Source organism: Balaenoptera physalus, assembly GCF_965194825.1.
Source record: "Balaenoptera physalus genome assembly, chromosome: 17".
NCBI lineage: Eukaryota > Metazoa > Chordata > Mammalia > Artiodactyla > Balaenopteridae > Balaenoptera > Balaenoptera physalus.
Genome location: NC_138895.1, coordinates 1,460,381 through 1,488,047, shown reverse-complemented (window position 1 = coordinate 1,488,047; position 27,667 = coordinate 1,460,381). Strand labels below are relative to the sequence as shown.

Here is a 27,667-nt window from a genome sequence, read left to right as displayed (position 1 = left end):
TAGAAGAATCCCAACATGAACTTGCCTACAGAGACTGAGGTACAAAAGAAAGTAATTGCTGTATGTGGGAAGTTTTGACTGTGTTTCTAGATTAAATTTTTTAAAATAAATGACTAATACACATAATGGGGGCATCATTATATGTTTTCCTTCTCCATTAATGGCAAAAATGTAAATGATCATGCTTACAGCTTTTCCAGCTCTTCATGCTGCAGGGAGCTGGTAAGTTCTGACGTGTTTGGAGGGCCCACAGTAGGCGTACAATTCAGTTTACTAAGACTTGGAGCTGCCAAAGGAAGTCCAGTCACCTCTTGGTTCTTCATTCAATTTCACTTCATCCTTATTCAATAACAAATACAGGAGACATTCATGGACTTGAAGAGTGTAGCCATCAGAATGCTGCAGAAAGTAACCAACTGGTATAGAATTAAACGATCCGGATTCTTACCCTGGTATAACAGCCCATTCAAATTTAATACAATCTCTTGTTCAAAAATTTTATCTCAGTGGTGCTAAAATTAACTAATTAATCATGTTTCTGTTTATATTTAGTTCCTCTGGGGATGCACAGAATTGAATTTCTTTCAATAAGATTTCATTTCAAGAGTCACTCTTTTCCCACTGGAAAACTCTATGAGAAATTTGTACAGGAAGAGACCTCAGAGTCCCTAAGAAGGACATTTTTTAACTTTGCTGAGACCAAGTAAATGGTGTTTTCCATCTCTCAGTAATGTCACTTACACTCTAACTTCAGGCTTTATTCTGGCGTTTCTTCCATGAGAATTCCTTCTCTAACAGCAGTATTAAGAAGTCTGCTAGCTCAGAGGCCCTTTCAATTTCTTCCAACTACTGGTTTTGGTGGTTGTAAATTATCACCATCAATGTTTTACAAGAAAGAAAAACAAGAAAACACCAAAAATCAGCCCATGCACTTCCGAACATACATTATGCAATGAAATTTACATTTAGATTTTCAAAAGACAGGAATAGCAATCTTCATTTTTATTTAAACTCATGTATATATAAGTACGTTATACTTACATATGCATGAATACCCACACATAAAACTCAAAATGTTCATTTAAAACAAAACAATACATGCTTTAGAAATGTGTCTCTAGCATTAAAAGCTTTAGGAAAATGGATATGCTTTTAACACAACAGTGTTAATCCAAACTACAGGTTTAAAAATAAAACAGAGTCACCTAAGCTAGCAAATGTCTTTTGTATAGACCTTCCTATTTAAATATTTACAGAAGCAACAGTAATTAATACATATGATTTGCTTTTTTTTTACATGCACATTATCAGAAAGCACCTGCAAAGGAAAAAAAGAGTATATTCTATTTAGAGGGAGAATGTTACATTTTCTCTGTTGAACACAGTGATATTTCTATTATGACCTTGATAATATATTTTTTTGGAATGATAATAGAAATTTCAATCTGGATTGCAAGTAGTGAACCTATTCAATAACCTTACATGTATGAAGGGCCAATTAAGTATTTTATCACACACGGGTTATCTTGTCTTGAGACGTGTTCCGAAGGTTTATACTCAAAAGGAAAAACAAAAAGATATTTAGTAAACTCAGGAATCTATATGATCTTACAAAAGCCCTATAGGGGTATCTTAGCAAGTATTGAAACAGAATCAAATGTGCAACAACAATGCTATTCCATTTTGGAGATATCCAAAAGAGATTATGGAAGCAGGAGGCAATCCAGACAGCTCGGAACTGCATTATTTTGTGCAGACCCTTCCCCTTCCCATGTGGACAAAGCACAGACTAGCCAGCTCAAGAGTTACCTTGAAAAAGACCTCAGGGTGCAGCAGAAAATAGTAAGATGGCCAGCTGTCCTGAAGGGAAATTTATGAGTATTGTAATGATGGATGTGTGTCATATAAATCTGACAGGTGCCATACAAGAGGGGCAGACAAATGCCATAAAGGAATCTCATTATCTGAAGAGGATTCATTAACTAATTCGCAGAAAGCCGCAAACGGCATCCATGAGACATGACCCCGAAGGTGGAGATTTCACAGACGGACCCTCTTTTGTTCATCTTCTAAAACTCAGTTTGTAGTCAGCTCCACACAGAGGAAGTTCCCGACCCCCTCACCCCAGGGTGGGTGCAGCGCCTCACCTCCGTTCCCATAATAATGTGATCTGGACTCATGCTCGAGCGTCCACGTTTTCAAATAATTTTTCATGGCACTGCGTGCTTTTAGACAGATGCTGTCTTATTTGTGTGGGCGCCATATTAAACATGGTTCGCTGAAGCTCAATAAACCTTGAACTAATAAAAGGATGGAGAAGGGGTGAAGGATGGATGGAGGTATTCTAAAAAATAGAACGTCAGAGAATAAGAATGTGGATGAAAATATTAAGCAGCTAAAAGAAATTAAAGGTGGAAAACATGTAATAAAGCAGAAGGTTGACCAAATCACAAATCCATTTATTCAACTGAACACTTATGGACCACAGACTAAGCTCGGCACTGAGAGTAGCACAAGCAAGATGTGTCTCACTAAGTACGTTACAGTGTAGACGCCGGGTCGGAACATCAACCACATTTCCACTCTCTGGCAAAAGCACACAATAGGTGCAAAATAAGTGTTTGATTGACTCAGGAAAATAATAACTGTGACGTTAACATTTCAACAAGCCAGTAGATCCGATTATAATTAGAGTTAACGTCCTACCCAATAGCCTTCTCTATTTGTGTTAACCTTTCTCTGGCCCCCAAGAGTGGAACTAATTCCAGTGACACTTAAACAAGGAAACGTCATCCATTTAAATACACATTCTGTTCTAAACATCCATTTTCCAGATTAGAAGAAGAATCTTATGCCAGAATCCACCCTTTGAATTTCCTGTTCCCATATCTTTCTATATTTAGATTTTGTGGTTTTATATTTCACATTAAACTTGTAGCTGCAGATTACTTGCTTATTCCTTCAAACTCACAGACACTGATTAATTTTTATTGGAGTATAGTTGCTTTACAATGTTGTGTTAGTTTCTGCTGTACAGAAAAGTGAATCAGCTATACGTATATATACATCCCCTCTTTTTTGGATTTCCTTCCCATTTAGGTCACCACAGAGCATTGAGTAGGGTTCCCTGTGTTACACAGTAGGTTCTCATTTACTTATCTATTTTATACGTAGTAGTGTATATATGTCATAGACACTGGTGTTTTAAATATTTAAGTAAAAATACTTATTTAGAAAGGAAATCATGAATTCAAACCAGAAGACCTAACTTTGACTAGGTTCTATTGTCTAGCTGTTTGAAACCCTACCATGATTTTTATCAACTTTACAAGGTGTAGGTCCCTTTTTTTCAACATCCACTTGTCCTCAGTTTTCCCCACCACGATAACAATTATAAACATATGAACAGAAGAATAGTACAAGTAATTTAGCCAAACCCTACAAGTGATTTTTGTAACCAGATAGTTACAGGAACAGTGTGTGGGCTTTTCCAGAATAAATGCAGTTCCTCAGCACTCCTTTGCTTCATGTGTGCTTTTAGCTGCCATGTCTAATCCACTGAATAAATTCACATTATTGTGCTTCTGTGGGTTTTCATGAATTAAACTGGCACTTTCTATTATAACCTTCTATTTTTAGGGTTTTATAGTAATTTCACTGGAAAATGTAATTTGATACAGAACTATACAAAATTGCAGCTAGAGGACATCTAGCTTAAATTAAAAAAGAATGAAAGCCATTTTGGCAGCTTTAATTTATACAAGTTCAAAGATATAATAGAAAATGTGCTGGATCTATGCCTCTATTTCAGAACGCTGTTCTGTTACAGCGGAAGCAGTTTGTAGACCATCAAAGCATCATGGGAGCATATGACTAACCGGAACCCAGGTCCTTCATCAGACCCGGGTGAGGCTTCTTTCTTACCTGCTTCTTTGGAATAAAAGTTGTCCAAAGAAAGTCTCTTTGATAATGCACTTAGCACTCATTCTTTTAACTAAAAATGCCTTTTCAACAAAGCAGACTAATCCTGATGTCCGGAACAGCCCTGATACAAAGCTCCGAGAATCTTTTGTCCATGTAATTAACATTGGCTTTGATCTTCCTCCTCAAGACCTAGATATTCCCACCGAGGTTGGAGAGAAGAAAGTTTCACTTCGAAGGTCAACCAGCACCAGAACCACCTGTAGCACCATCACGGTCACCATCGTGGAGTGAGTGGCACGTCCGGCCTCCCGACCCTCAGGATGGTCATGCCTCACACATCTGTAGAAAGTCCCAGAGCCTGTCCACGCACTGCCAGCACGAAGCACATGCGTGTGGACGCCACCAAGGCCCGTGCCTCAGCCCCGTCATCCTGTCGTTCCCACATCAGGCACGCTCTCCTCCCAAACCAGTGTCTCCACCCAAACAGCTCTGCCTACAACGCAGAACGGAGAATATGAACAAGAATATGAAGGCATTTGCTGAAATGTTTACGATGAAGACGGAAACAATAGATCCAGAAGAAACGAAGGAGATAGGAAATGACTGAAAAGGCAACGAATCATAATGAAAAAGCATGTATGACGACCATATAAATAACACTGTTAGAACATGATCAAAATATCTTTTCTATGTGAAATTAAATATAAAATTTAACAACTGACAAGAAAAGGAATAATATAGATCACATATAACACATATGTCACATATACCTATACAGGTACATATACAGTAAAGGATACAGATACATACATGTATAGTAAACGTTGACAAATAATTAGTCTACGGAGGTCTTCTTTATTCTATAGGCCTTTTTGAATTGAACTGATTGGACCAAATATTGATGACGCCTGAAGGAAGACGCTGAGCATATGAATCTCTCAGTGAGAAACAAGCAAGCAGGCGAGGACGGCTACCTGACAGTTCAGATGAAAGCACAGGTGTGCCGGGAAAAGCCTTCATGTATCAACGCCTTCGTACTGGATAAATCTTGGAAATTGGGAAATAGACCAACTCTTAATTTTCACCTAGAGACATTTTTTCTTTAATTTTCACCATGTTATTTCAGAAGGATGGTCCTTAGCCTGAAATGACCTTAAGACATATAGGTGCTAATACATAGCTTTGGAAAGACAGTGTTTTATCTAAACATCTTCTTTCTCTGTCGGTGAACGTGTATACTCGGGTTCAGCTGAGCGAGCCGTGTCTCCCCAGGCACCGCCATTTTTGGTGCTACTTAACGTCTTCCTTTCTCGCTCTCTTCTTTCTTCCTGTGCCCTGATGGATGCTGCGTTGTGCCCTTGGAGGGGAGCGGGGAGAAGCTCTGGCGCTCGCGACCTGCTCAGAGCCTCAGCCCCCCGCCCCGGCCTCTCTCTTTGCGGGGAAGGTTGGGGGGAGCAGTACATTTAGCCCAGGAGCTCCCAGGAGGACGCGTGACTATAAAGGAAGCACTGGGCTGGGGGTCAGGGGTGAGGGCCAGGGTCTGCCCCTCAGACTGAGTTGTGTGACCTTGCGTGAATCACTCATTGTACAGACTTTACTGTCTTCATGGTGAAATTGAGATGCTAGTGAATAACTGTCTTAGTGATGTCACAGAGTTGCTGGGACAACCAAATAAAAAAAGGAAATACAAGGCAGTCTATCAAAAAGAATATTATATGATCCAAATTTCACTATAAGCATACAATCTCTGTATAACACACACAGTCAGGGAAACTCAGTCTCAAAGTTATACTCGATCCAGCACAAAAGCCCTCAGAGAAGAAACAGGCTGGAGAGAACAGAGCCTGCATCAGGCAACAGCCAAGAGGAATGCCTAGGTTCTACCCAACCACTCCACTTCTTACATCACCACAGTGACTACAGCAGCTTAGGACATGCAGGTTTTACACCAAGCCCTTTGGGCACAAACTGTGGGCTTCAGAATGTAAAATTAGAAAGCAAGCTACTCTGAGCATCAACCTACATTATCTTTCCCAATTTATAAGCAAGTGAAAAACACCAGTGGTTTCTGAAATGGATAAACAACATGGGGTGAACACATACAAGGGAATAATATACATCCGTGGAAAGGAAAGACATTGTGATGTATTCTACACGTGCAGACCTTGAAACTATCATGCCAAGAGAAACAAGCTAGAGACAGAAGGGCCAATATTGTATTATCGCACTTAAATGGAACACTTAGAAGAGGTAAGTTCCCAGAGAGGGAAAGTAGAATAGAGTTTCTGGAGGCTGGGGGAGGGGGAACAGGTGTTATTGTCTAGTGGGTGCAGAGTTATGTTGTGGATCCTGAAGTTTTGGGTATAGATAGTAGTAATGGTTACAGAACATTGTGAATGCATTTAATGCCGCTGAATTGTACAGCTTCAAACAGTTAAAATGATAAATATTATATTTTGCCTATATTACCACAATAAAAACCCTATTAGTAGCTTCAACTTCATCGTTCATCTAACAAAATGCCCGTTTCCTGTTTATAAATGAACCGTGATCACCGTCTCCCCAAAGGACCAATGGTCTCTGTGCCCTTTCTTGGGTGGTGTTTATTACTTTTCTAGTTAATTCCAAATTAATATCCTGTCACTTAAGAACTAAATTTTACATGAATCACTGCCTACAGACCTCGTATAAAATAATGGCAAAAAGAGGAAAGGAATAAAAGGAGTTGACATTAGTAAATCTGGACCTGACATACCAAGAAGACCCATGGACGGCTAATGCCTCTGCTTCCCATGGCCACACGATGTTTCTAACCCTTCCTTTCTCCCCCCTCGAGTCCTTGTGTCCTTTGCCCTCAGCCAGGAAGTAAGCTAGCATCATTTTTTCACAAGTGGGCTACTAAGCCCTCATTTGTTCTTAAAGATTTTTTGATGTGGACAATTTTTAAAGTCTTTATTGAATTTGTTACAATATTGCTTCTGTTTTATGTTTTGGTTTTTTGGCCATGAGGTACTGGATCTTAGTTCCCCGACCAGGGATCAAACCCTCACCCCCTGCATTGGAAGGTGAAGTCTTAACCACTGGACCACCAGGGAAGTCCCTAAGCCCTCATTTTTAAGGAGTCTGACTTTCCTTAACAGGTTTGCTCTCATTTTCCATTACCTTTTACTACCAAAGAGTCAGCGTTCAGGGGAAGCCCAGAGGATTCCTCCATAACTGCATTCTGTACCTATGATCGTATCTGCCTTGATGTTACAAATCCAGCACTCAGATAACAGAGGAATTCACTTTTTTATTTGTTGGTCAGGCATTAGAATTCCTTTTCAACGGAAGCATGACAGTTTTCCCTGAAGGAAGCATTCTGCTCTTAGATGTTAAAATCTCTAAACAAATAGAACCTAAGTTCAAAGATATACGAAGAAAAATGTTTGGTTGGAGGTCATTCAGTATAATAGTGGCTGGTGCCATGTCACCTCCAGCTTTCTGATCCAGAACTGTGGTCCTCTGACCGTAAGAGAAACCACAGGATATTTTAGAGAAACGTGTGGGATGGAACCCTCATCTCAGAAGGCACCACCTCCCAGCTCGTGCAACGACTGAGTCCTGAATATCACACTCCATCTCTCTCCAAGGCCCCAGTACGTAAAACAACCTTGTACGTGACGGCTCTGGACCCACAGCCTCACTCCTTCTGTAACGTATCCCCAGGACAGAGGTGGGGATGTGGGCACCCTGTGGAGATGAACAGGCATCTGGGACCTCTGTGGACAGTGGGGGAAGCAGAAGTTCGTGGACACACCCAGGAAGGCAAATCCGTACCCAGAAAGCATGCGTCTCAGTGCAGGAAGACCCCTGCTCCCTCCAGGACATAAAGGGCTCTGTTTAATAGTAGTGATGCCCATTGATGGGCACCTCTGACCATTCCACTCGGCAGGAAAGAGGCTCAGTTGTTCTGGTAGAATGAAGTCGAACTTTTCTTTTTTAAAGTTTCTTGATTTGGAGATAAATTATATTTTTAACTTTCAGGCTGGGGTCTCAGCATTGGTCTCACCTCTTGGCAATTTTCACAATAGCAGTTGCATCAGCCAGATCGTCCTGGGGTCCAGGAAGTCAGTGATGTTGAGCCTTGATGTAACCTGTGGCCAGGGTACCATGGGCATGGGTTCACGGTCATGTTTTTAAAAAAACAAAAAAACAACCAAAAAAAAACCACTTTAGAGTTATGTACAGATTTTAACATTTTATTTCGATTCCAGTAGCCTATTGTTCTCTTAAAATCTTACCTTCAATAGCAGATTTATCCTGCAAAAACAATCTCAATATTCTGAGTTAATTTTTTCACAGTGTGTCATGACCTGATGAATAACTCCCATTATTCTACAGTCTGTAAATCCTCACTACCTTCCTCCCATTTCTATTGGGTCACCACCTCAGATTTCCCTCATTCACGGAATTGGCTATTCGCTACTTTTGGTAACAAGTACTTTATAAATCAAAGTTTTGTGCTAGAAACGAAATTCACTCTGGGTATTTCAAGCAGAAAATAATGTAACACATTTATTCTTGCAAATTCCTGAGAAGAAACATATGACCAGGCTCCAGGCTGGGCAAGAAAGTCTCCCCAGCCTGACCCATCAGGAGAGTTACTTCCTGTGACACTGTGGTGAAGCCTAGGGCTCTGAAGACCATGGCTGGCGCAGCCGAGGTCCAGAGCAAGGACCGAACTGACCCCCAAGGACGAGACGGCAGAGTCAGGGAGCCTCCCCGGCTGCAAACACAAGTTCCTCCAGCGCTGGTGAAACTGGCCACCAGCAGCGGAAATCTGAGTGTGGCCCCTTCACCCGTGGTGCTCAGCAGTGAGACCTGTGACCCTCCCCACAGCTGCCAGGGAGGCGAAGCATGGTCTTCTCTTCATCCTCACCTCTCAGATCCCACAGAGCACATCCAACTGTCGAACCCTGGTTTTCACTGGGACCTCGCGCTGCAGAAAAATATGGAGAGTGTCTGTGTTTGCTTTCCGTGTTCCTCAGCAGACGAACACCTTGGAGAAGAGGTGGGGTGGATGAGAACGCAGAGAGATCGTCTTCACCACACGCTCCGGGCTGTAAACAAGGGTCCTTGTCCGTCACCCGTGCTCGTGTATGTGGACATCACAGTGGCAGTGTCTGCAAATGTAGCGAAATGCTCGTTATCTAGAGGACACTCAATAAATATTTCTTTCATTGAATTGATAGATTGGGTGAAAATAATTACAACTGGGGGAATATATATATTCGTAAGAAGAATGTTTTCATACCAGGAAAGTGGAAATGTGGTGAGGAAAGTTTAAACCAAGCCATATGTAGCACAGATGAAGAAATCAGGAATGTTTTGCCAAGAGGAGATTTCATTCAGTGAAATGATGACATAATAGCTTTTATATGCATGAATAATTTCCATGTGGAAAAGAGACTATATATATTTAGGAGGTGTAAACAAAAGTTGAAGCATGAGATGAATAGTCATTTTAAGAAACAGAATTTCAGCTCAATTTGAAAAACAAATTTCAAACTTTGGAAAATTCAGGAAATACTGCCTTGTGTTAGAAAGTGTTCCCTCTCTTGGATGATGTGCTGAGAACCAGGATGGATGCCTCTTTGTTCTATTGTTCTTAGGAGAGAGAATCACAATGAAACTTTCCAAAAATGTTCCATCAAAACCATTTCCTTGGAATGCTCCTAAGAATTGTTTAGGATAAAAAAAGCTTCAAGGTCAAGTAAGTTTATGAAACCCTGGGGTACTGTCCATCTTCAGTGCAGGCTTCTCAGAGAGCTGAGCTTGCTCATGAGAACCATGAATATCCAGAGGACGGGCCCTTGAGACCCACCTCACCTGTCGGTCCATGTTTGGTTTCACTGCAGAGCATCCCACAGAGGAAATTCTCTAGGTGCCTCAGGAGAGGCATGTTTCCATGGATGCTTCCGGGGATGCTTACGAGAGATGCTTCCGTGGATGGAAAGGCAAGATCGGACAGTCGGTACCTTGTTTGGCTTTGTTCCCCCACCTCTTACTACGATGCCTGTACTGTGGTGTAAACACGTGTCAGATGGACCAGGTGGGAAATTAGAGACAGGAAAGAAAAGGAGACGGAGGGAACGAGGGAGGGAGGAAGCAAAGGGAAGAGAGAAGGCAGGAAAGACCAGGAGGAAAAATTGAAGATAAAAATGGAGAAAAGGAGGAGAGATGGGAGGGAGAAGGTGGATTCAGCCACACGATTGTGACTAGAACACGTTGGTTATTTTGTCCAAACTTTTAATTGTGCCATATAACGTATATCCTAGAAACATGCAAAAGGAAACAGAAATGCACAGCTCGGAGAAGTCTGAAGCCTCTCTGAGCCTTTCTGAGCTGATCTCTGCGTGTTATAACCCGCTTGAGACCACTGGAGATGTTCCCACACAATCACGTCATTACGTCCACTGGAGCAGTGGATGTGACATGGTCCCCCCTCCACCGATGGCCTCAGGGCTCCCCTTTCTCAGCCAGGTCTCGAGCATAGGAGACCATTGTCCTGAAGGAATGATTTGGTCTCATATTCACTGCCTGGAGGGTTTGAAAGCAAGGTGCTTCTCAGGGTGATTCAGGAAAATGGCACTTTAATAATGCACTTAAGAAGAGGCTGTATTGCAATACGATACACTTCATGGTTACTTAAGGAAAAAAAAATCAATCTTGAAGAAAAGCATGCTTGGTTAGGCATTTATTTTTTCAGCAACCAGTATAATGAGCACAAAAAGTTAGAAGTACTGACACCCTAAAACCATTAGATTTGTACACAGATGAGGGATTTGCATAAATCCCATTTGGGGCTATATAAGCAAGAGAGGGTGGTTGCTGCTCTCTGAGCACAGAAAGGTTGCAGATAAATTGCTTCACGCAGGCGAAACCATCAAGGGACCCGCTTGTGGTTAAATACAACTTTGAAAAATGGGCAGAATCAACATTCATGAGTAACAAGAGTCTGTAAGCATCCCAGACCTTCACTGGGCGACTTAGCTTTCATTAGCAAATGAGTCAAGTCAGAAGTGGTTCTGATGGTGGATTTATGCACGCACTGCCTTGGGGACTTGGGCAAATATACTATTTCAAAGGTAAAGAGCAATTATGCATTTATTTCCCAATTGGTGCCACTTTACTCCACAGGGAGAGATGCACCTTGTGTGGCCCCTTCCACGGGCAGACAGGAAAGGTGGACATCAGCACCTGTGTCCCTGTGTCCCTGCCTTCCTCTTTCTAACAAACAGGTTACCTTATCTGGGGTCACCAGAGGTTCACACGTTATTACTTTATTATCCAGGCTTTCTCATTGGACCACAGGGGAGCATTTGCAACTTTTGCATATTAACAGTTTATTTGAAATGTAATCTCTACACTGGCTAACATTTTGGGTCACAGGATTGCAGAGAAAGAAGGAAGAAAGCTGGGAAGGTTTCCCACATTACCTCTAGTATTTGGGGTTGATAGTGAATTCAGGAAAGGCTGCTTTCATAGATTATAAAGGAAATAAATGGAAATAGATCACTTCCATATTTGATATAGGTCAGACATGTAAAATTATTTCTTCTTCTAAAACAAACGCACTAGAGTCTATACTTTAATCTCAGGGATGTTGGGAGCAGTGCATCAGTGTAGATACGGCAAATATCCAGAAAATTACTGTGCAGAATTCCATTCCTCAACTGTACTATATCGTCTGAAGCGCCCACAAATTTAAAGACCAGGAAGCTGAAGCCTGTAGAGTTACACACGGTTCTCAAGGTCACTTAGATAATAAGGGGATTTGCCCTGCTTGCCACCTTTGGCTATTGTCAGGGGTGTGAACGAGAGACCTCTCTAAGAATCACAAAAAATAAAGGCTGCTGGACGAAGCTTAGGTCAGCGTGGAGGCAGCCTGATGCCAGGCAGAGACCAACAAAGAGACACAGACTGGGAGGAGGGAAGAGTTTCCGGGAAACTTAGGAAAAGATCCCCCAGAAACAGGGGCTGACGGGACGTGGAACCGTGAGAATGTATGTTTCCACTTCTCGCCTGTGTACCTGGGAGTGGAGTTTCTGGGTCATAGAGTAACTGTATGTTGAATCATTGGAGAAATCGCCAGGCTGTTTTCCAAGGATGACACATCATTTTAAATTCCCACTATGGTGTGTGAATGTCCAGAGACAACTTGTGAAGCCTGAACTTTATCCTGTAGGTCCTTGGGGTCAGCCATAAGCTTTCTTTTCATGCTGTACCAACAGACAGCGCAACCTTGACTATAAGGTCGTGCTAAAATATATATGAACACATTCAATTACCGAGTGCAGGGATATTACAGATAAAACATAGAGGACTAAGACATCAAAGACCTAGGGAAATAGCAGCAAAACGGAAGACATAGAGGTGCTAAATAAGAGAGAACTTTTATTTATAACGAGACAAAGGTTTTTTTTTTTTACTACACATGAGATTTTTCTGAGAAATAAATCAATAGGAAATGCTCTAGGATAAATATTTTGAGAAGATTTTTAAGTGCCCAATACCTAACCGAGTCTGACAGGGTATGTGATTTTCCATTTGCAGTTTCAGGAGACATCATTTTCCCTCTGGCAGAGTGATGGGAAGAGGTGAAAGCATCTTTTTTCTCATTTTCTCTCATTTGGGATGCTCTTTTAGTGACATAGTGGCTGTATCAATTTACATTCCCACCAACAGTGCAAGAGGGTTCCCTTTTCTCCACACCCATTCCAGCATTTATTGTTTGTAGATTTTTTGATGATGGCCATTCTGACCAGTGTGAGGTGATCTCATTGTAGTTTTGATTTGCATTTCTCTAATGATTTGTGATGTTGCGCATCCTTTCATGTGTTTGTTGGCAATCTGTATATCTTCTTTGGAGAAGTGTCTATTTAGGTCTTCTGCTCATTTTTGGATTGGGTTACTTGTTTTTTTGATATTGAGCTGCATGAGTTGCTTGTATATTTTGGAGATTAATCCTTTGTCAGTTGCTTCGTTTGCAAATATTTTCTGCCATTCTGAGTGTTGTCTTTTCGTCTTGTTTATGGTTTCCTTTGCTGTGCAAAAGCTTTTAAGTTTCATTAGATCTCATTTGTTTATTTTTCTCTTTATTTCCATTTCTCTAGGAGGTGGGTCGTAAAGGATCTTGCTGTGATTTATGTCATAGAGTGTTCTGCCTATGTTTTCCTCTAAGAGTTTTATCGTGTCTGGCCTAACATTTAGGTCTTTAATCCATTTTGAGTTTATTTTTGTGTATGGTGTTAAGGAATATTCTAATTTCATTCTTTTACATGTAGCTGTCCAGTTTTCCCAGCATCACTTATTGAAGAGGCTGTCTTTTCTCCACTGTATATTCTTGCCTCCTTTATCAAAGATAAGGTGACCATATGTGTGTGGGTTCATCTCTGGGCTTTCTATCCTGTTCCATTGATCTATATTTCTGTTTTTGTGCCAGTACCATACTGTCTTGATTACTGTAGCTTTGCAGTATAGTCTGAAGTCAGGGAGCCTGATTCCTCCAGCTCCATTTTTTCTTTCTCAAGATTGCTTTGGCTATTAGGGGTCTTTTGTGTTTCCATACAAATTGTGAAATTTTTTGTTCTAGTTCTGTGGAAAATGCCATTGGTAGTTTGATAGGGATTGCATTGAATCTGCAGATTGCTTTAGGTAGTATAGTCATTTTCACAATGTTAATTCTTCCAATCCAAGAACATGGTATATCTCTCCATCTGTTTGTATCATCTTTAATTTCTTTCACCAGTGTCTTATACTTTTCTGCATACAGGTCTTTTGTCTCCTTAGGTAGGTTTATTCCTAGGTATTTCTATTTCTTCCTGGTTCAGTCTCAGAAGGTTGTGCATTTCTAAGAGTTTGTCTATTTCTTCCAGGTTGTCCATTTTATTGGCATATAGTGGCTTGTAGTAATCTCTCATGATCCTTTGTATTTCTGCAGTGTCATTTGTTACTACTCCTTTTTCATTTCTAATTCTATTGATTTGAGTCTTCTCTCTTTTTTTCTTGTTGAGTCTGGCTAATGGTTTATCAATTTTGTTTATCTTCTCAAAGAACCAGCTTTTAGTTTTATTGATCTTTGCTATCATTTCCTTCCTTTTTTTTTCAGTTATTTCTGATCTGATCTTTATGATTTCTTTCCTTCTGCTAACTTTGGGGTTTTTTTTGTTCTTCTTTCTCTAATTGCTTTAGGTGTAAGATTAGGTTGTTTATCTGAGATGTTTCTTGTTCCTTGTGGTAGGATTGTATTGCTATAAACTTCCCTCTTAGAACTGCTTTTGCCTCATCCCATAGATTTTGGGTCATCGTGTTTTCATTGTCATTTGTTTCTAGGTATTTTTTGATTTCCTCTTTGATTTCTTCAGTGATCTCTTGGTTATTTAGTAGCATATTGTTTAGCCTCCATGTGTTTGTATTTTTTACAGAATTTTTCCTGTAATTGATATCTAGTCTCATAGCGCTGTGGTCAGAAAAGATACTTGATATGATTTCAATTTTCTTAAATTTACCAAGGCTTGATTTGTGACCCAAGATATGATCTATCCTGGAGAATGTTCCGTGAGCACTTGAGAAGAAAGTGTATTCTGTTGTTTTTGGATGGAATGTCCTATAAATATCAATTAAGTCCACCTTGTTTAATGTATCATTTAAAGCTTGTGTTTATTTATTCTCATTTTGGATGATCTGTCCATTGGTGAAAGTGGGGTGTTAAAGTCCCCTACTATGATTGTGTTACTGTCGATTTCCCCTTTTATGGCTGTTAGCATTTGCCTTATGTACTGAGGTGCTCCTATGTTGGGTGCATAAATATTTACAATTGTTATATCTTCTTCTCGGATTGATCCCTTGATCATTATGTAATGTCCTTCTTTGTCTCTTGTAATAGTCTTTATTTAAGTCTATTTTGTCTGATACGAGAATTGCTACTCTAGCTTTCTTCGATTTCCATTTGCATGGAACGTCTTTTTCCATCCCCTCACTTTCAGTCTGTAAGTGTCCCTAGGTCTGAAGTGGGTCTCTTATAGACAGCATATATATGGATTTTTTTTTTTTTCCATTCAGCCAGTCTATGTCCTTTGGTTGGAGCATTTAATCTATTTACATTTAAGGTAGTTATTGATATGTATGTTCCTATTACCATTTTCTTAATTGTTTTGGGTTTGTTATTGTAGGTCTTTTCCTTTTCTTGTGTTTCCTGCTTAGAGAAGTTCCTTTAGCATTTGTTGTAAAGCTGGTTTGGTGGTGCTGAACCCTCTTAGCTTTTGCTTGTCTGTAAAGATTTTAATTTCTCTGTCAAATCTGAAGGAGATCCTTGCTGGGTAGAGTAATCTTGGTTCTAGGTTTTTCCCTTTCATCACTTTAAGTATGTCCTGCCACTCCCTTCTGGCTTGCAGAGTTTCTGCTGAAAAATCAGCTGTTAACCTTATGGGGATCCCCTGGTATATTATGTGTTGGTTTTCCCTTACTGCTTTTAATATTTTTTCTTTGTATTTAAATTTTGATAGTTTGATTAATATGTGTCTTGGCGTGTTTCTCCTCGGATTTATCCTGTATGGGACTCTGTGCTTCCTGGACTTGATTGACTATTTCTTTTCCCATATTAGGGAAGTTTTCAACTATAATCTCTTCAAATATTTTCTCAGTCCCTTTTTTTTTTTTCTCTTCTTCTTCTGGGACCCCTATAATTTGAATGTTGGTGCATTTAATGTTGTCCCGGAGGTCTCTGATGCTGTCCTCAATTCTTTTCATTCTTTTTTCTTTATTCTGCTCTGCGGTAGTTATTTCTTCTATTTTATCTTCCAGGTCACTTATCCGTTCTTCTGCCTCAGTTATTCTGCTATTGATTCCTTCTAGAGAATTTTTAATTTCATTTATTGTGTTGTTCACTATTGTTTGTTTGCTCTTTAGTTCTTCTAGTTCATTGTTAAATGTTTCTTGTATTTTCTCCATTATATTTCCAAGATTTTGGATCAACTTTACTATCATTATTCTGAATTCTTTTTCAAGTAGACTGCCTATTTCCTCTTCATTTGTTTGGTCTGGTGGGTTTTTACCTTACTCCTTCACTTGCTGTATGTTTCTCTGTTTTCTCATTTTGTTTAACTTACTGTGTTTGGGGTCTCCTTTTCAGAGGCTGCAGGTTTGCAGTTCCCATTGTTTTTGGTGTCTGCCCCCAGTGGCTAAGGTTGGTTCAGTGGGTTGTGTAGGCTTCTTGGTGGAGGGGACTCGTGTCTGTGTTCTGGTGGATGAGGCTGGATCTTGTCTTTCTGGTGGGCAGGACCACGTCCAGTGGTGTGTTTGGGGTGTCTGTGAACTTATTATGATTTTAGACAGGCTCTCTGCTAATGGGTGGTGTGTTCACATCTTGCTAGTTTTTTGGCATAGGGTTTCCATCACTGTAGCTTGCTGGTCATTGAGTGGAGCTGGGTTTTAGCACTGAGATGGAGATCTCTGGGAGAGCTTTCACCGTTTGATATTATGTGGAGCCTGGAGATCTCTGGTGGTCCAATGTCCTGAATTCGGCTTTCCCACCTCAGTGTCTCAGGCCTGACACCCGGCTGGAGCACAAAGAACCTGTCAGCCACTCAGCTAACTGGGCTCTCGGCACTGGAATCCCTGCCTCACACCATGGGTGAGTGGCCGAGGGATGCTTAGTCTTCTTAGCTCAGTGTCATTTACTGAGCTATGTCTCAACCCCAGCCTTTCCTGAAATGTGTGCTGCAGGTTGTGAAAAACTCACAGTGTAGCAGGTAAGGGTGGCCTGTGCAGAGCATCTGCTGTTAACTCACAAGGTGTAATTAGGGGATGATGGGACCCGGCCAAGGTCACACCCTCAGGAAACTGTGATGCTGGCTAGACTGCCTGACCTGGACCCTCCTGTTTGTGATGCTACTGCCTCTCTGGTGATCCATATCTTTTCTTCAAATGTAGTGAAAAGATTACAATTGCTCATTCAAAAAATAAATCTTGTTCTAAACCCCTCATATTATTCTGGCTTTGTAAGCATGCCTCCCCATCTCCTGATCCCACAGGAGATCGTACCGGTGTGGTTTGACAGTGAGTTATTCGCAGCATGGTGGACACCTGGACAGGAAAGGTCCTTCTGAACCCCTGTCTACTTTCCTCAGCTCCTTTGGGTGGACTTTGCCTTCCTTACAACGGTGACCACTAAGGATGATGCTCATGGCAGCGAGGTGCAGCTTTCATAGCTTAGACCAGTTCACAAGCTGGACGTTCCTTAAACAAATATTTCTTGACTATTGAGTACCTCTTACACCCCAGCATTGTAACGGGTGCTGTGGTTGCAGAAGGACACGAAAAATGAGATGTCTCATCTTCCATGACAATGAATAAAGAGGACACAGGATACCCACAAACATAAATAAACAAGTGAAAAGAAAATTGTATCACTGGCGTTGCTATGCAGAGAACTGGAATAGCGTGTGGCAGGCAGCTACTCCGGACCGTGATTGCAGAAGTTGGCCGGGAACATTGGTGCTCCAGCTGAGACTGAATGTGTCATTTCTAGCAGAGGGGACATCAGTGCTTCTATTAACCGGCAACCCTGGGCTAGTTTTAACCTCTCTACGCTTGAGTCTCCTCATCTGTAAAAGTGAGGTAATAATAGCATTAACTCATGGGGCTGTTGTGAGGAGAAAAGTTGTTACAAAATGCGTATGACACAGCAGCACCCGTAACCAGAAGCGTCACTGAAATTAACCATCGCTGTTTTACAGTGATTATTATTATTATGACCTTTTTTTTCCAGTTCACATTCGCTTCCAAGAAGTAAGACACCAAGAAGAAAAGCTAGTATGTGTGGGTTCACAAACACATAGTTAATTCATGTAGATAGTGTATCTCCTTTAATCAGAAAATCCTAGCACTCAGTGATTCAAAGTAACCTGTGTAATTAATACACATGTCCATTCCTTATAGTGTCATAATTACCCACTGCATAAAACCTTTCCTCACTTCTCCTAAGACCATTTTCTCCTACTGACTACTATATTGGTACATGCATTTTTCATTATATGGTCACTAAAATCAGAAGGTATCCCCAAAACTGTCACAAATTGGACTTAACCTAAATTCACTGACTTCTTAGTAGATTATACCTTGATCATAGAGAATATTCACAACCTTCCAAAAATCATCTAATTACACTCTCTAAAGCCTTGAACAGAATACAATTTATATACTTTGTTTTGTTAAAACAATCTTCTTCTCAGATGCAATAAATTTCTGTTATCTTCAGTCTTATGCAATACTCTCCATCCTGGTGCTTCCTATTCTGATTTTCTTAATTCCTTAAAAATAAAAAAAGCCAACCTCTTCAATTTCTCACTTTCACCCTCCTTATCAGCACTTCCCCAACAAGTCTTGCTTAAACAGAATTTCTTTTTATAAATACTCTTAAATTTGAGAGTTCTATAACACCACTGTTGCTTGGGATTTCCCTGGTTCAGACACCTAAATAGAAGCACCCTTTGAGATAATCTTTTTTAACCTGAAGATTAAAAAAAATTGTTATCAATAATTTAATCCACACTTTATAAAAATTATATTAAAATAATTCAACACATACTTAGAGAGTACAGACAATGAAATTCTCCTTACTAGAAAACTGGTAAAGGCATCTAGCCAACTACCTGCCAAACTCAAGTTTAAGTTGCCTGACTGCACATTGTTAAGTGAACAGCAGTGACGATACAGTGCAAACAGAATATTCATAGCGTAAACCTAGACCTGCACGTCCTCATGAAGACAGAGCAGTTGACAGGAAACCAGCACTCTTGGGAGAAACAAATCAGACAGAAAACATCTATTCAAACTCGAGAGAGAGCTGCTGAGACAGGGCAGCAGGCGGAGGGGAGGACCGAGGGATGTGGCCCACCTGGGCAACCACACCTTCCCTGAGGGCTTGAGGGTCCGTCTGGGGCACAAAGGGGAGCACCTGAGGAGAGGTGGGGCTCCAGCTAAAACTACTGAGAGACGGGCAAGGGAGTGGCCGCCCTGGTCCCATCGGGCAACTGGCCTTGGCTCCATACGTCTCCTGGCTGGACTCAGATGTTCACACACCCCGTCAGAGTCACTCGCTAAGGAAGATCACTTGTGTGTGACGCCCCCGCACGCAATTCAAAGTTACTGATTATACAACAAGGCAGAGGCATAGGAGTGAAAACAAAAGACACAGGAGAAATGAACCCAGGTTTGATCCCACCATCGGTGTAAGCTACCAAGGACTTTAAAAGGCTACGATGAACACTTAAAAAATAGAAGAAAATCTGTACTCAGTATATGAAAAGATACAGATTTTCATTGGTTAATTAGAATTTATTTTTAAATAGAAATTCTAAAATCTGAAAACATAGTATAGGTGAAGTTATGAAATCTCTAAATCCCTAAATAGTTTGCACAGCAGCTTTGACAGAACAGAAAGCAGAATTTCAGCTCTGGAAGACAGCTCATTAGAAATGAAAACACTGAGACACAGAGAAAATAATTCCAGAGTAAAGGAAGGGATTTCAGAAATCAATAAAGAGGAGTTGAAAGGAGAAATATGTGATAACTTTAGAGGAAAATTAACTGAATATGACATAGAACAATAATAGCAATATTTTGGAGACTTAAGATGATGTAAAATTTCAATGCATAATGTCAATTAAGTTGAAGTCAGGAGAAAAATGGTGGTGTCAGCATGTTCTAAAGTCCTAGTATTATTTGAGGATCTAACTATGATATGTATGTGACATAGAACACAGTTTGAAAATTAAATAATTACAAATATAATAAAAGTACTTAAAAAGGCTTATGTCACTATACTGATAATAAAAATATATTTTAAGGTTAGAAAATTTTCTAGAAATAAATAAGGATCTTTCTAAACAGTGGATAGTTCAATTCAACAAAAAACTATATTGCTCTTAATCTGTATAATAAATTTCAGAAAAATAAATATAATAATTCTAAATCTGACTAATATAGTTTTAAAATAGATAAAGCAAAAAATGAGAGAACTCAAAGAAGGGAAAAGTTCATGGGAGATTTAACATGTCTCAGAATAATTGAGAAAATAAGCGGACAGGAAAACCAGTCTTCACTGATATAAAAAAACCTGAGTAACATAATTAAGAAATTGAATAACACATTAAGAAATTGTGTAACATAGCTATGAATAAGTGATTAAGAGACATGATCTAATTTACATACATAGAACACAGCCTTGAACAATAGCAGAATTCATAGTCTTTTGAAGCACATATTGAATATTAACAGCAATGGCCACATGCTGGGCCATAAATAGAGCCTCCATGAATTTCAAAGGATTGATTTCATTCAGAGTATGTTCTTGAACTAGAGGGGAATTAAGCTTAAAAATTATTAAAAAAAGGAAAACTAATGAAGATCCCAAACTTCTTAAATATTTTTTAAAAGTCTTTATTGAATTTGTTACAGTATTGCTTCTGTTATATGTTTTTGTTTTTTTCTGGCCCCGAGGCATGTGGGATCTTAGCTCCCCAACCATGGATTGAACCCGCACCCCCTGCATTGGAAGGCAAAGTCTTAACCACTGGACCGCCAGGGAAGTCCCCCAAACTTCTTGAATATTAATCAACCCATTTCTAAATAATTTATAAATTACAACAATAATCTATAGAAATCTAATTTCTAAAAAAGAAATATTTTGAACTACATTCTAATCAAAGCACAACATATCAAGATTTGTTGAACAAGGCGAAAGCAATGCTGTAGTGTGAAATTTGTAGGGTTAAATGCGTATATTGAGGAAAAAAAGAAAGGCTGAAAATCAGTAATATAAGCCTCCATATCACAGAAGACGAGCAGAAATGTGAGAAGGGGAGAATGTGACGGGTCCTCCCAACCCCAGAGCTGTCCGCTCCTCCCCCCTCAGCACCCCTGTACCCCCCAAACACTGCACTGTCTCACAGCCAGCTTCCTGGGGAGCCCAGCGGTAACTGCCCACCTCCACTGTACACACGTGTAGTTCTTTTCTCCTATAATAACCAAAACACCAAACATCACACATCTTGTAGGGTAAGGGTTTACTATTCCTCTGAATTACTTTCTTAGAGTACACAGCCAAGAGTGGAATAGGTGTGTGTGTGTGTACAGCATGTTACATATATTATATATTATATATGTAAATTATATATGTTTGCAAACATACATTTTTCCCAATTTTAATATACAATCCTGTAAATTTGTTACACATCCAATCTACTCATTTAGCTGTTTTCCTAGCCCCTCATAATAATTAGGTATTACGATTTTTATTTAAAATTTAAGAGACAAGATGCAATCTCATCCTTCCTTTAGTTTGAAACTTCATTCACTACTAATACTACATTTAAAAAAAAATATTTATATTACTTTCTTTATAAAATCCTTAGCAAAGTATATGAGATAAACCCCAATGTTACATAAATGTTACATCTAATTGTTTTTACTAATTTTTTAAGAGTTCACAAATACTTAGGTTACTTTGTTTTGTTTTGTTTTTATGCTAAAGATAGTCCTCTAAAGGCTGTGGAGGAAACTAGTTATATGTGTTTGTAAGACTTTGCAACAGATAGGAGTTAATGGCATGAATGAAAGAACCATGGGGCTGTAGGTCTCAGCCGCCCACAGCCCAAGATGCCAAATAAACACAAGGGAACAGCAAGAAACACAAGTGTGGACCTGGCTCAGGGGCCTTCCTGGTAACAAGGCAGCCCCTGAGGACAAGTAGGTGTCCTGTCCTCATGGCACTCGGTTATAATTTATTGGAGGAAAAGCGTAACTGCATGATTTACATTTCTAGTCCAAGAGTAGCTGCGGGGAATTGATTCATTTTTCAGCATTCAGGCTCATAATGTCATGTCAAGGAGAATATTTAAAAGTGAGTAATAATCCAAATACAACCATTTGAAAAATATTTGTTGAATGCCTACTCTGTGACTAGAAACCACTTAGAAAGTGGGAACACAAAACCAAATTCGTTATGTCCGTGCCCTCAAAGAGTTCAAGTAATCAATCTACCTTGAAAAAAGCTGGTAAAAATTTAGGTAACCTTATATTGAGGTATACTATCTTAAACTCAATAAATATTTATTGAGGAACTATGGGCACACAGCAATGAACTAGGGAGGAACAATCCTCATGTGGATATGGGCTTTAGAATAAGAGACAGGGGAGCATCTCACAGCCTGGGCAGATCCCAGTAGCAACAAGAGAAGGAACATATGGGAGGAAGGAGAAGTTGTAACTTGGGGAGCACAGGGACAATTGGGGAGGGGAGGAAGGATCAGCCTGAACGTGGAGAGAGCTGTCTTCCACGGGGACTCGTGGATAAGAGCAGAGGTGCCCACAGAAACTTGGAGTCAGAAGTGGGTTATCCTGGGTGTGTCTGTCCCCTGCGGTCTGAACTATGGGCTTAGAACAAAATAGATGTTCAGTAGACATCTGTTGGATAAATAAAAGAATGCATTTTAAAACAAAATGTCTACATAAAATGCTCTTATAACACTGACACTATGAAAGCACGTGAAAGATTAGGAAATCACTAATAATGTAAGATGAATGGATACCTAAGTTAGTCTGTGATGATGATTATAATTAAAGGATAGTCTATGGAAAATACAAGGTAAGCAGGATGAAATTTCAATTAGCTTCTTATTCATAAAACTCCCGGAACTTTTATGTCATTATTATCGATCCCAAATGATCCAGAAAATGCAGGAGCGTTAAGTACTCCAGCCGTTCTAAGCTGCGGAAGGCACCTCTACTTTGGTCACAGGAAGTCACCCACCTGAACTGTGGCAGCTGGGTTGGAAGACGTGACCACCTGAGGCACATCCAGGGGACTTGTAAGGAACAGGGACACACATTCTGAAGTATCCTATCCTTCCTAACACCCATGGACAGTCAAGGCGCATCAATGTGACAGTCAAGGCACATCAATTGTGTCAACTCAATTCTACTGGTGGACCTGGAGCAGAAAGTGCTGTGGCCCCTGGATGATGGGGTAGGGAAAGGCTCCTGGGCTCGCAGGGCTGTCCACAAAAATGAAAGAAGATTGGCCCTGGGCAATTCCCAAGTCACTCTGCACTTGGAGACACACAGGTGATGGAGACCTGGGTGTGGTTGGAATCCCAGCTCCCACCGGACACCAGCAGAATGGAATTGAGCATCAGGCTTGTTCATCTGATGAGACGGGCAAATCATTAAGCCTTTCCAAGCCTCCACTTCCTTTTTGTAAAATAAAGATTAATGGAGCCACTCGCAAGACTGATGGAAGTGTTGGAAATAATATATTTAAAGTACTTACACCCAGCATGGAACATTTTGTAAATTTTGTAAATCACAGGTACCATTAGAAGTAGGAACATTAATAACCTAATTCTTTTCAACCCATGATGAACCTGATATCAAGATTCATTCTTAGCAATTTGAGCTGCCCTTTCCTAAGGAAGATTCTTGCTCAGTTACCAACATAAATCCTATGGTCAGGTCTCGTTTTGAAATCTGACATTTTTTATATTTAAAAAATATAATGTTTTTAATATTTTAAAGTTACAAACTATGAAATGTGTCACCATGGCTTCCTTGTGTGTCACATGCCTATGTATGAACACCACACACACTACATGCTCTAGGACAGCAGTACGATTACTTTGCATAATTTTTAGAAGAGGATTTACTTATCTACCATGTGATGGAAATAAATTACTTCAGCTTAATAATTCACTCCCTGCCTAAGTAGCCTATTCATATTTAGGAATGGATTGATAACGTGAATATTGGCATGGGACATAGGGAGGAAGGATCCCACCTTCAACAAGCATCCGCATGTTCCCCTAGTATCACACTTTCAAATAATGATCCAGAATATGGAGGAGAGAATATCAATCATGGTTTATTTCAGGTAAAACTTTATAATACAAAAAAATCCTGAAGCTCTCAAAAGTGCTTTAATTACCTAAAGTCACCTTCAAAATTAAACAAGATCAGCTATTTTTCTCTGTATTGTATATACATCTTTGAAATACATCTACATGTTTAAATACATAAAAGTTACTTATGGTATAGGTAAAAGAGCAAACAAATAGACCAATGAAACAGAACAGAGAGTCCAGAAAAATATCCTTCCATATAAATATAGTCAACTGGACATCCACATATTAAAAAAAAAAGAATATAGACACAGACCTTATGCCCCTTACAAAAATTAATCCAAAATGGATCATAGACCTAAATGTGAAACACAAAACTATAAAATTCCCAGAAGATAACATAGGAGAAAACCTAGATGACCTTGGATATGGTGATACCATTTTAGATATAATATCAAAGACAAGACCCATGAAAGAAAGAATTAATAAGCTGGACTTCATCAAAATTAAAAACTTCTGCTCTGTGAAAGACAATATCAAGAGACTTAAAAGGCAAACCACAGATGAGAAAAAATATTTGCAAAAGATATCTGACAAAGGGCTGTCTTCTGAAATATACAAAGAACACTTGAAATTCAACAATAAGAAAACCAACAACCAGATTTGAAAATGAGCCAATGACCTTCACAGACATCTCACCAGAGAAGATATACTGATGGCAAATAAGCGTCATATGTCATCAGGGAAATGCAAATTAAAACAATGAGATACCACGACACACCTATGAGAATGGCCAAAACGCAGAGCACTGACACCACCAAATGCTGGTGAGGGTGTGGAGCAGCAGGAACTCACGGGAATTCCACTGCTGATGGGAACGCAGTATGGTGTGGCCACTTCAGGAGACAATTTGGTGGTTTCTCAAGAAATTAAACATACTCTCACCACATGACCCAGCAATCATGCTCCTCGGTATTTATCCAAATGAACTGAAAACTTATGTCCACACAAACACCTGCATGTGGATGTTTGTAGTGGCTTTATTGATAATACCAAACCTTGGAAGCAACCAAGATGCCCTTCAGTAGGTGAATGGATACACTGTGATTCATCCAGACAGCAAACCGTTATTCAGCGCTAAAAAGAAATGAGTCATCAAACCATGAAAAGACATAGAGGAAACTTAAATGCATGTTACTGAGTGAAAGCAGCCAGTCTGAAAAGGGTACAGACTGTGTGATTCCAACTAGATGAGCTTCTGGAAAAGGCAAAACTGTGGCGGCAGTAATGAGATCAGAGGTTGCCACTGCAGTGAGAACTACAGCAATGACAAACACTAAACCATCAAGTTCTCTTACTATCAGTATCGCCATTCTAGAAACCAGAAGAAACCTTATTCTAAATCAGCTTTTTGTGGTTTAGAAGAGAAAGAAAAGAAGACCTCTCCACTGAAGAACCTGGGGCAGCTTTTCAGTCCTTGTGCCAACAGTAACTACCATCCCCCAAAGAAATGTGTGTCCACTGTGACCTGTACCCATGGTAACAGCTGATTGGACTTGACCCAAATTACAGTCCTTTCCTTGGGAGTTGAAATTAGAACTAAGAGACTTCAGACACAGTGTGAACTGATCTCTTGACAGAGATGTGACAACAGGAGCGATGATGTGACCAGCTGCTGCCTTGTCACCGTGCTGTGGACAGAGCAGTAGCCATGGGACGTGGACAGGGGACCCAGCACAGAGGTTACAGTCATTGTCCTGTAAGGACTTGCAATGGACCATAATCTGTAGAAATGCTGAGTCACTGTGCCATACATGTGAAACTAATAAAATATTGTAAATCAACTATACTTCCAAAAAATATATAAAACCGACATTTTATTGCTGAAAATTCTAGCCAAGGAAAAAGAATCAGACAAGAGAAATGGAAAGAGCACACCTGTGCCCCTGACTCATAATTTCAGATTTCTGGCTCTTTTCTAAGATCTGGCTGCGTTTTCTCAGACATCCACTATTTCTCTAATAGAGTCCCTGGTTTTGATTTTGTTCAAATCAGTTTCTGTTACTTATTTTGAGAGCGCTTGAATCAAGACATTAGCCAGACTAAGGTTAACTCCGCTAAAAAGAATGGTCTAGGATTTAGAATTGGACAACCCTTTGCAAGTGTGATTGGAGATTATAAACTGAGATGGAGAGCAGATATTCACAGGGTGAGAGTAGAGAGTACAAAAGGCAGAGAAGGGAGAAACGGGGTGTTTGGGGAGCAGTGACCACTCTGAGATAAAAGGTATAGAATGAGAGAAATGTCAGACAAAGAAAGTTGAGGTCAAGTAACAAAAGATCTTAAATGCGTTAGTGCAATGTTAAACTTTTACTCCGTTATCCATGGGGCTGGGAGGGACCCCCAAGTTTTGTGATCATGGCTAGGAAAAGAAGCTCCCTTCCAAAATTCTGCACAAATTATTTACTTTCACATTTTTCCCTTCTTCTTTTCCCATACTTTTTTGTTCTTTAATTCCATCTCCATGACGTGGATCCTGGCAACTTGAATATAATTGAGAACTACTTTGGAAATGCAAAATGGGACATGGATTTTACAATTGTGATTCCACCTTTATTTTTCACTGTGACAACAAGGTATCCATTTAACAATGACTGGGTTCTTTATTTTTTCTTCATTTACCTATTTTATGTCACTATTTTATAGTGACAAACGGCATCTCAGAATAGGATAGTGATTATCCAAGAACTCCCAGCAGGAAAGTTTAGAGCCTGGAGACAAAGTCGGCTGCACCCTCATCAGCAGTTGTAGAAAAGGCTCCTTAGATGAGCAAGGACTTGATTCAGGCCCAAAGGAAACAGATGATTAGAGGCTTTGAGAGAAGGCAGGGTGGGACTGGGGCGGGCAGACCTGGGCCTCTCTGCCCGGCTGACACCAGTGGGGGGATCTGTCTGAGCCTGGGACCCTCACTGGACCCTCTTCAGTGGACCCTCTTCTCTACTGACCTGGTAGAGCACTTGAAGGGGTAAAGGACACAATGAAAGAAAAGAATTCAGTGGCCCAGATCTTCACAGCAGGTTAACCCGAACAAATCCACTGGGCAGTAGAATCTGCTTACTGTGGAGAAGCGTGGGCCAGTCCCTGGGGCGTGAGAATCAGGGGAGGCTGACCCAGGGAGGGTCTCCAGTGCCTGCAAGGGCTCCGGGCGCCCAGCCCGCAGGGCCTCTCCCTGCCCTGAACCTCCACTTGCCTTTTACGTGGTGACACAGGCTTCGCCCATAACTGTTCTCCAGTGATGTCATTTGTGCTTTTTAAATCCTCTCCTGAGTCAGATGGCTATGAGCACTTAGATTCTGCTTTAGTGTGTTCAATACCCTCCTGATGAGGGTACAGATAAGTAAGCCTGAGCACAGTTCTGGGGCCCGCGGCGTGTTAATAGGTGTAGGACTGGAGATCAGTGGGCACTCGGCTCGTGGAACCCCCGTCCTGGCATCGCCACCATCCGCATTCATTTGTTGAGCAGCCTGGCTAAGTATTCTGCGAAGACTAAAGGAACCAGGGCACTCATTTGGGTCAGGAAGTAATCAGTTCCCAAGTGGCTTCTGAGCACCTTCTGTAAGGTCACCGGGCGCCCTGCAGTCTAACTACACGGGATGCGTGTGTTTTGCAAAGAAGTAGGTCAGAACGCTTAGCTTAGCTCGTCTGGAAATTTTCTATGATGTATCTTCCACTTAAAAAGAAAAAAATCGCCCTGAAACTCATATTTCTTCGGTTTATTCCAAACGTTCTGGAAATAGCTTGGA

At 40.4% G+C, this 27,667-nt stretch overlaps 1 long non-coding RNA gene across 1 annotated transcript; it reads right to left on the bottom strand.

Annotated features, from left to right (window-relative positions):
- Window positions 1-15,203: 15,203 nt before the first annotated feature.
- On the bottom strand, window positions 15,204-22,902 carry LOC309647044. Its single transcript, XR_014255747.1, has 2 exons — window positions 21,018-22,902; window positions 15,204-20,987 (listed from the first exon to the last, which is right to left on the bottom strand). It is a non-coding gene; the product is annotated as an uncharacterized lncRNA (long non-coding RNA).
- Between the last annotated feature and the right edge of the window lie 4,765 nt (window positions 22,903-27,667).